We start from the raw sequence: 10937 nt of genomic DNA on the forward strand, positions 1-10937 counted from the left end.
TGCTCACTTAAAAGTGCTGTAATTTTTCTTTTTTTTGCCTTTGACAGAGTTATGTCTGAATTTGAATGCTATCTCTACAGCATATCTGAAGAGGAAGGTGAAAGGCTGACTTCACCAGCTCTCTTAAACATTAGACCTTACTGTTCATTTTCACCATACTGGTGAATTAGGATTTTGTACTCTGCATCGGAAGATGTATGTGTACAGTTCTGCTGAAGCCGCCTGAACTCAAATAGATTCTGATATCTAACAAAGTGCATGTGTGCACTTCTGTCTTACAGAATTTAGGTTGTGGTTGTTTGTTGTTTCTCTTCTAAAAATAAGCAGGAAAAAAAATTAGAATAAAATCCACTGTCATCATCCTTCTCTTCAGTTGAAAATAAACCAATAACACGCACTAATGCCTTAGGCAGAGTACAACAAATAACTTTTTCAAGAGTTGCTTGCTTTCATTTTTCATTGTGTTTAGTTAGAGCATACATGGGCAGATGCTTATTAGCAAAGAACTTCCTGTACATTGCACTGTATATATTTATGAACAACTCTATTTCCAACTGAAGGCCCATTATAATGGTAAAATTAAGTTTATTCATAACAAAACAAAAAGCTGTTCTTGCACACACTGCAGCCCGAGCATCATAGAGTTTAGGCCTTCAGGCCACTGTCAGAATCACCCGAATGCAACGTACTAGCTTCATTGCAGTTGGTAATAGATGGTGTGAACTATTTCTGGAGAGCCTCTGAGAAGGTAGTGATTGTAACTGTGGGAATAGGATTCCTTCTGCTCTGTATGGACTCCCCTTCTTGTGCCCCCTTCCTTCAATTCACACTTCCAGTACCTAACCTTAAATTAAGGGAAAGGGATTGCATTTCTTTGGATGAACAGGAGGTGTCTGTATCACAGACATGTATGACCTATGTCTTCATCAAAAACACATCTCTGTAAAGCTGCAGATTCCCCTCCACTGGCAGTCATTTAAGGAAGGTAGTATTTATCTTGTGTCATCTGCTTACTGTTCAGTGGCCTGATGATACAAGATAAATGCTACCTTCATACATTCTGCAAGTTGTTTAGCTGAGAGACTTCAAAATTAACTACCAGCAGATATATTGTGAGAGGCAGAGTGATTTCTTTGAATATCCCCATGGTGTTAGATACACCCAAGCTAGGTTTAAACTGGCACATGGGGCAGAACAGAGCTCAAATGTGACCAATCACCTGACAAGTTTAACTTCGTTGTTGACTGGGATTCTCTGGTCATTTTCAAGGGTATTCTCTTCCCCTCCTGTCGAAGTCTCGCATCATACCCATGAATATTGTTGTGATAGCGGTTGTGGTGTTATGGTATGAACTTCAGAAGTTGACATGAACTCGGAATCACTGTTTCCTTGCTTTGTAGTGCACTGCAGCTACAAGACAGCAAATAATGATGTTGGTCTCCTCAAGGGACAGGACTTTCTGGAAGACAGTCTTGTATTTTACTACTATAAAGATAAGAGTCGTTCCAGAAAGCTACAGTATGAAATTGGAAAGAGCTTGTACTGATATCAAGAGAACAGAGTAGAAAGTACACTTTTAATGATTGAAGTGTAGAGAAAGGAAGGAAAATGAGATCTCCCATTTTGGTGAACTTTACGTTCAAAGAAGTTGGGTAGCATTATACTCTGTTCTTATCAATTTGATAAAACAAAATTCAATGGTAGGCATAAATACTAGATCAGAAATATTCTTTGACTCCGTATTCTAATTTTCTTGCTCAAATCCACTTAGTTTTCTTCTTGGTGTCCCAATACTGAGCAATTCCAACATTCAGTCTCTTTACTTATATCTTGTGCACTACATTTTCCTTTTAGCTGGGGCACAGGTTACTTTTTTCTTCCTCTTATTCTGTCTTTACGACAAATCAGTGTGCTGAAAATTTTTAATTCCCAGTTAACCTGGGAACATCCACCTCTTTGGCATTTCCAGAGGGGACCTTAATATGTCTGGTAGAGTAATCAAGTCATGGAGTAAATATTTCTTTATAAAGTAAATCAGACATTATAGAACCATTGTTTTCTTGCTTCATTAGATTTAACTTCATTGTACATGCCTTTCCAGACAAATTAATTTGATTAGTTCATTAGCTGCTGAGACACTATTATGAAAAAATATGCAGTACAAAGGAAAGTTTCTACCTGTAAGAAGTCGATATTAGTCCAAAGTGAGCTCTTGATTTCAGGTCCTTCCTTCACCTGCAGGGCCCGCTTCTGTGAATGCTAAGCATTAGAAGGCTAGGTGTAATCATTTTTGAAAATCAGACCTTAACACTAAGATCAATGTGCAGTGGGAAAGTCCTCATATGGTTACAGTTTTCTGATCTGGTGTTGTAGCCAATTGCTAGAAGCAGTCTGTTCCATATTTGATGCCTCAGCTTCCTTGGAAGGAGAGCAATCGCATTATAGAACTGCACAAGGTGTAAAGTATGAAGCATCTCATTCTCTGTAACTAAGGCTTGCTAACTGTGGCAAAGACATGCAAAAACAAATAATCCACAAAATATTTCAGATTTTTTTTTTCTGTTTTATGTGCGGTATTAAGCCAGAGAAAACAATTCAAAGTAACTTAGTGAGCAATAATTGTTTTCTTTATAGGTATGGCTATTTCACTCACAGTTATCAGAACTGTAGTCTTATGGATATGGGGCGAGAATTTTGCCCTCTGCCTTTCCCCTGTTTATTCTCCAACAAAAGTTTGTTCTTTCCTTGCAAAGTGAAATGGAGAAAATGTATCAGTTAATGACTCTTGGTATTTTCTAAAGCCACTCTGCACATCTTAAATTTTTCAAACACTTCCTCCGCAGTCTTGTGTGAATCACAGCGGAAACCCACTTGGCTGATGGCCCAGGTCTGAATTGCCATGCAGAGTCTGTTCTAGAGAAAATAAAACCTGCCAGAATTCCTCTCTCTGAATTCTGTCACATTGAGGTATGGTGAGAACATCCCCCCCAGTTTCAAAGCACTTTCAACTGCACCTCTCCCTACTAGTAATTAACTCCTGTTCATAGATTTTTATAAGACACAGACAGAAATAGCACAAGGACTCTGAGGTCCTACCATGAAATTGAGAAAATTTCCTAATAGAACAAAGGAAAGATAATTCATGGGTAAAGCTTAATGAAGTCCAGATGAATACGGGATTTCTTTCACAACCAGTGAAAGGGAACGGTTTCCTCCTCTTTGGCTGGAAGCTCTGTGTGGAATTAAATTTTTGTTTGTCTGCAGGAATTCAGAGTGGATGGAGGAAAGGGGAACCTGATGCTTAGAAAATGAATAGGCTGCTGTTGGAAAGAGACAGGAGGGTTGGAAGATCAGGGCTGCCTAAGCTCAGCCAGGCATTATATTCCTGAGATGCCTTTACGCAAAACCACCTGGGCTTCCTTAAACTCTCCTCATCCAAACCCAGGATGGAGAGACAGGAACAGACCACTCAGTAAGGGACAAAGTGAACTCTCACACTTTATGAGTGCAGATACATTTCTGGAATTGGAGATGTCACAAACTAAGAAGGGAGAAAGCACGGAAGTTGTGCATTTATAAGGCTTACTAACGAGTTATGTGATTTTTTTTTATTTTTATTTTTTATGTTTTCTAACCCCCTGTTACAATGGGGGAAAACGGGCGATGATGCCTGTAAAACAATCTGGGGATAATAATGCTAAGCTTGATTTCATCTCACTAGTGGAAAATTTAGAGGATGGTATGAGAAGAGCATCAAATTCCTCCTTGCTTTGTAGAACTGCTATTTTTTCATTTCTCCAGAGGCCTTTTCTCAGACTCACAAAAAAAAAATCAAAACAACCACACCCAAAGAAAGAAACAAAACAGCTGCTTTTTAATGCATCAAGTACTGTTTTCTTATCCTCAATTAAAAGATCTGCCTCATCCTCCTCAGCAGCTGAGGAAGTATAATCATGCTCTGCTTACTCTGTAAACATGCTACATCCTCCTGCAAGTGATAGGATAGAGAAAGGGATTACTGACTTTTCACATGAGAGCCTACCCATTTTCAAAATCTGCTGTTCAAAAGGCAGTACTATGATATATGACTTAGGAAAATACTGGTGATAGGTGGGCTGTTGAACTAGATGGTCTTGGAGGTCTTTTCCAATTTTCCGACCTTGATGGTTCTATGATTCTGTAAAAGTCTGTTCCTCACATCCTTCATTTTACAATCCCATCTCTGTCGGATTTGTAACCCTGAGCAGTAGCACTCATCAATGGTGGTAACTTCTGAAAACGTGCTTCTCAGAAGCATTTTCAGAGACCTGCTTTCATGCCCGTACCTACAACAAGCTTACCTGCTTAAAAGAATTGTTTTACAAAGATTTTTCACTCTCCTTATTATTTTTGTCTCTTAACAACTAAGACCTGTCAAGTGGGAATTCGTCCACTTCCTAACTATTTCTGAATGGTATATTGCCCTTCTGGTATCCCAAATAACCGTGCAGGCAGAGAACTTTTATATACATCTCTTTTACGCTGTATTAATCATAGAAATTAAATTTAGATGTTCATGCCTGGGGAAACTTGGCAAGGGGCAAGAACATTCTTTGTAAATAAAACTGTTAAACTGAGTACTAAGTTCGGTATGGCCATTTATGGGAATGTACTCTTGGGACTACTCGAAAAAATCAATAGACTAAATAGAAAATATTAAATCAAATCAATGCAGTTTCTGCTCAGCTGTGGAAGTGAATATAATTCACGTCATGGGCAGTTTTGATTTTATAGGATAGCAAAGATCTATGGTGAACAGCAAGAACAGGAACCACAGGGAACAGCCAGCAGATGTGGAGCACTTCAGCCCCGCAACAGGAAAGTAAGAATAAAGGGTGAGCTGAGCACAGAAGGGCCAGGCCAGGAGAGGCAGTGTAGAAGGGTCCGTTCAGATCCTATGTTTTGCTAAACTTTAGCAAAGAGAACCCTCAGTTCCATGGAGATGAAAGGATTCTGTCAGTGTTCTCCAGTTTGAATTTAGGTCTGTGACACAGCATTAGACCACCTCTCTACGGCAAGACGCCCTCCAGCAGCTACTGTGCCTTAGTTTCCCTAACGTTGTTTCCAGCTTACTCCAGTGTCTTATGGCTCCCACGTCAGGTAGCTTGAAAATGTCTACCCAGCCCTGTCCCTCTTGTCCTTCCTCAGAGTCTGAAGACAAAAGTTGTCATGCACAGCACTCTCCAGCACAGCCACATTCAATCTGCAGTGCCTCCAAAACAGCTTGTTCATTTGCTCCATGGGCTGAACTTTCAAGTTCATGCCTCTCTCCTGCAAAGCCTACCCTTCTCCAGGGAACTCTGGTTAGACAAACTCATCTCAAATAACTTCACTTGGTAGCTTCTTATTTCTAGTGGCCAAGTTCTCACCTTTCCAGCCATTCTCACATGTGAGAAAGGAAGCAGATCATACTATTCTGGGCAGGGAAAAAATCCGATTTAAAAAAATGATTAAAATAGTGAATTGGTAACATTTGCTCTAGAAATTACTAAAACCTATCATGATGGGGCACGTGGGGGAGTTGCACGAGTGTCTTGATAGGTAAGATACAGGAATGTAGGCAGCCAAATCTCTGATGGAAAGACTAAATGGAGAGGAGCAATGAGAAGTAATTTGTACTTACACATAGCAATCAGAGTTAAAACCGTGGGGCTTGTGAAATAATAGCTCATGATAACTGGAGGGTAAAAAAAAATTGTGGTCACATCTGGTATTAAAGAATTATCTTTATTCATAAATAAGAGCATTATTATCTTCAAACAATCCACAGAGAATAAGCTTACTACCCTAATGGCTATGCAGCTATGTTTCCTGTCACGTGCAAGAAATCCTGTCCTTTCTACAAGTATTGTCAGTGATTATGTTTAAAAAAAAAAAAGAAAGAAAAATTGGAAAACGAGACATGATTGCCAATCCACTGCTGAGAGAAAATGATATTACTGTACTAATAAGCAGACAGCTTCATCACCAACTGCAACTTAAGTCTCAGCAGCTCATTGGAATAGCAGGTGCCCTGTAATTTGCTGTTTTACCCTGCACTGTGCCCAGTGCTTTCAGGAACCTGGGCAGGATGAATAGTAGGAAACAAACTCAGCAGCATCACTGAATTTTCAGAAATCTTCTGTTTGAATTGTTTCTGAAAATAGCCTGAGTGCAGATTAAAAATACAGAATATTCTTAAGCTGAATTCCTCATAGATTTCAGTGACAAGTTACTGAGGCAGGAAGTTACTACAGCAGTGATCAGGGTTTGGCAGAATTCTGCCGTGACCGTTGAGAATAGAGATGTTATGAGGAGTTTCTCCCTGCCACAACCTGAAACCTCTCATATGGTCTCCAAAATCAAATAGACATAACGCTTAAGGTAGGAGAGTATCCGCTGCAGCTCTATACGTACAGAGGTGTAAAGCTACATGCCCATTTCTCCATAAATGCTGAGGGGAGGGTTATCATTCAGCCTGTCATCACCTTGGACCTCAATCCCCAAGTGTTCATACGTGATCTCTATATTAAGTTGTTTCTTTGTATAACTTGATGCAATATGGACTGTATTAGTATCTTCTCTGGTAAATTCCTCGTCTGTATCCTCACTGACTTCTGCTTCAGTTGCTATGACATCCTTCCCCTCTGACCTTGATTAATGGAATGTAACAGACAATTATCATGAGGATGCAGACAGGATGCAAGTGTGTCTGTGTGACTGTACAACCTATTAGCAACACTGTGGCTACATTCCACCCAGTTTGAGCCCTTTTCATCTTGACTCTGTCCCAGCTCGTTGCTTTGACTGTTATTGCCATGTGTCCTCTTCTATTATTCCCCCTTTCCTTTTAATTCAGGTACATCTTGCTGGTCTTCTTGTCCAAGGGCCTTGATGGGTTAGTATCTATTTCCAGCTTACCTGCCATCTTTCAGACAGCTTTGGCGTTCCAGCTCTTACACCCTGTCAGCCAGTGTTGCTCACTTCCATTGTTCACTGAACACAACTTCCAACATGCATGATTTGCTTTTCTTCATGCAGCTCCTCGTGCTGGTAGCAGAAGCAACAAAAGACACTGACAACTGCTAGGCTGCAGGCACAAGGAGCCTGCTGACCTACACCATCCTATTGTTACTTTCTACTTTCCTTCCCACACGCCTTCATTTCTTCTCCCTTTATACTTTGATAATAAGTTTTGTGGAGGAGAGACTTTCTGTGCTGGTTTAACGCTCTGACTTGGCTGGCATTTCTTGGCATCACAGTGATGCAAATGGTGATATGGGGGGCTTCAGTTCTCTAGTAGTGTCAGAGATCTCCTTGTGTATATTCTGCTTATTTTTTTGCTGATCAGTTGCTTAATAGTACAGTATGGCCACAATAGATGGTCAGATGAAGCTCAGGATTTTGTTTCAATATGAATGTAGTTTTGTTTTTGGGGTTGTTTTGTTGGAAGATTGTTTGCAAGGTTTCAAAAGCAAAACAGAAAGCCTTCTGAATAAATAAATGTTTGAGAAGTGAACATGAGAACTAAAATGATGGAAAACACTGACACTGATCCTCAGGAAGACAAATTATCATTTCTCACTTTGTTCTAATTTTGTAGTTGTGCCTGCTTTGTACAAAGCTGTTTTTCTACTGTCTTTTCTGTTTTCAAATTTAGGAACTTGTGTTGGAGTTACTTCCTTTGATTTCTTCTAAAGTGAGAAAACACAACTGCTTATTTTGCAGCTCAGAGAAACATCCTTTTGTAGCAATCAGAACTTGTTACCATCATCAGCTGCAATGACCCCAGTGTGCTACAGTGAAGTGCAGACAGTAAGTCAACAATGATTATGTTGGTTAATCTGTAAGAAGGATAGGAAAATAATTTCCTGGCAGCCTTCTGAAGTTAGATACCAAAAGAAGTGAAACTTGTTTTCTGAACAAAAATATTTCCATTGTAAGGGGCTGTATACCTTTTGGGACTTGATTCTACAATTCACCAAAATAGATATTTCACAGAACGTACTGTAAGTTTCTGTGTCAAATTGCCCTTACAGAATTAAGCTCTTTTGTACTTTTATCATGGACCAACTGCTCATAAAACCAAAATGGCTCTACTAACTCAGCTCTTGCCACTCAAGGATCTGGGATCCCTATCACAGGGCACCGCAAAGCTGGTGTAAATTAACCGAGGAAAGTTCTCCCATAGGAACTTTTCGGGCACTGTACAGAAGCCAAAGCATGTTTCTTTCCTAGCAATGCTTGTTACCTGAGACTCTAGAGAGAAGACACTAGATTTTATTTCCTTTCCTCTGTTGATTTGAACATTACAGGACCTTATTCTCCAGAGAAAATTCTTAATGTTCTAACAGGTGACATGGTACTAAGGCAACTCCAGTACAAGATCTGTGGAACAAGGACAGCATTTATTTTCTCCTGGGGATAGTTTGAAATCAAATAGCCAGGTACTCAAACACGGGTATTTAAAGCAAATAAAAACTGAACTAAGATCAATATAAAAAATAAAGTAGTAATTTAAAATTAGAATATTCATGTTAAATCATATCGAAGAGTAGCAAGTGCCAGTGGCTCTGTAGGGGCCAAGAAGATGACTGAAATAAATCAGGTGGACAAGAGCAGCAAGAATCAGGCAAACCCAGAGATGGGCAGCCAGGATCAGACAAGATTCTGGGCTATCAGACAGGCCCGCGACAGCAGAGCAGGTCTGAGACAAAACTAGGAGCAAAAAGAAGGATCAGTGACAGTATACTGAGTCAGAGCAATGCAGTCAATGACTAAGCACATGCACAGGTAGGCAGTGAAGGATCAGGTCTAAGCTGAAATGGAACCTCTTGGGTGGGAATGGGTGGATGGGGTACCAGGTGAGGCTGGTCAGGGCAAGTAAGAACTGTTAATGCAATCAAGGTACTGACAGACCCTGAGTCTCAAGTTCTTGATAAACTCCTTCAATTAAATTCTTTCTACTAAAATAAATTTTTAATAGCTGCAGAGATTTTTCTCAGGTACAGAGTGCTTACTATATTGCACTTTGACTCTCAGTAACATCTAACATCTGGCCACTTATTCAACATCTTAAATTGGGATTTAGAATCTTCCAATATTTTGGAAATTCTGAGCAGAAGGTCTTGGGGGATATTTTTATTTTAAATCATCTGTTTCATTACATTAAGAGTAATTACATTTCTAGTAACATAAAAATCCCAGAATGACTATTCTGATTCAGTTCCAAGGTCTTTTTAATCTCCAAATTCAGAGACTAAAAGCAGTATACTAGGAACGAGCGCAAGAATATGTTGAGGTTTCCCTGTAATACTCTTCCAGCTTCCAATAATATACAGCTCTATACATCTGTGCCTCTCACTGCATATTTTGCTGATCTAACTCAAATATTGTGGAGCTTCTGTGGGTTTATAAAAATGAGTCTAATGTGAGAAAGAGTGTAGTTTCAGGTTGTCAACACAAAAGTCAAGAAAAAGAAAAGCTGCAGTGTGAAACATGAAGTTACTGTAATTGAAGTCAAATTGGTCTTTAGCACAAAAATCTGAAAGTTGATACGGCCTCTAATGGAAAGCTTTATGTAATTTAAAATGCAGCCATACTACAAACCACTTTTCACCTCAGCTCAGCAACTCTTTGTGTTATGCAAGTGCCTTTGAAAAAGTCAGCAGAACCTGCTGAGATGCAAGTTCTCTTTACCTTCTTTTTTTTTCATTGCTAGAAGTCATTCTTCCCAAAATGAAATTTTGACTCACAGATCTTAATGAGATGCTCTTTTTTTTTTTTTGGAAGTTCCAAATAGTCTTACTAAAATCTCTGGTTTTTTTTTTATGTTTGATTATCGCTGAATGCTGAGATTCATAGTGCAGAGAATGTCTGCAATGGTGATGTTGAATAAAACTATTAAACTATTGAGTAAGGCAATGTTTACTATGTTGGAATAGTGTCCAATTCCTGCTGTTGCTTAGACTTTTCTTGAGGTACATTGGTTCTTCTTACCTCCAGTCATTCCACATGATTGCAGTAAAAGGCTTTTCAGGATTCACTGAGCACGTAAAAATAATTGAGAACAGACTTGAAGAAGGGCACTTTTTTTTTTTTTTTGCATTCTCAAATTTTTTCACTGTGACTGAATTCTTAACTTTTATTTTTGTTTTATATATATATATATATATATATATAAAAATAAGTCTTCAAACTCCGGAAGAGGTGTTTTGCAAGTTTTGCTTAATGATCAGTAGAGAGAGATCGTATTAGAGATCATTCTGTGAGAAATATTCCCCCATGGGGAGCTGGTTATTTGTTCCATTTGTGAAAGTATGTTCTGGTGTACCTGAATTTCATCTATATACTTGTGAGATTACTCAGTGTACTTTCCTTTAAGTGGATGTGTAGGCCCCAAGGGTCTTGGGTAAAAAAGTTTAAAAGATGCATATTTCATCTTTACTATGGAATGGTAAATACTCTATTTCATACTGATGGTCCATTTTGCTGTCTCTCATCGGTCTGGAGTTTTACAAACCAGTGTTTTTTTTCAGTTTAGTCTTACAAACTGTATGTGGAATCCAGCAACTGATCGGGATTGTTTAAGGTTTCTGTCATTTCTGTATGAACAGCAGTTGAGATGTAGCTAGCAATTTTTATCATTATCTATGAGCCAAATGAAACTCAGCAGTTTCCCTTGATCACTCTGTCTCTGTACTGTTGAAATGACTTCAAGTATCCGTACTCCTTTTAGTAATTTACGTTCTAAAATGGCATGATGACTGTGGCATAAAAACTCTTTCAAGTGAGGGTGTTGTATTTTTTCCCCTTAACTACAGATGTTTGAAAAACACGATATAAATTCTGTGACATGCTACAGATCAGGCAGGAACTAGTGCCAATGGAAGCTCATATTTCTAGCTGCCTGAAAACTG

At 39.0% G+C, this 10937-nt stretch overlaps 1 long non-coding RNA gene across 1 annotated transcript in view; it reads left to right on the top strand.

The window, feature by feature from the left end:
• LOC149916998 (uncharacterized) overlaps positions 1–10937 on the top strand; it is a 30870-nt gene that overhangs the window by 3243 nt on the left and 16690 nt on the right. The gene's annotated exons all lie outside the window — the stretch shown is intronic.

The sequence above is a fragment of the Phasianus colchicus genome, chromosome 8 (genome assembly GCF_987193195.1).
Source record: "Phasianus colchicus chromosome 8, bPhaCol1.hap1.1, whole genome shotgun sequence".
Classification (NCBI taxonomy): Eukaryota; Metazoa; Chordata; class Aves; order Galliformes; family Phasianidae; genus Phasianus; species Phasianus colchicus.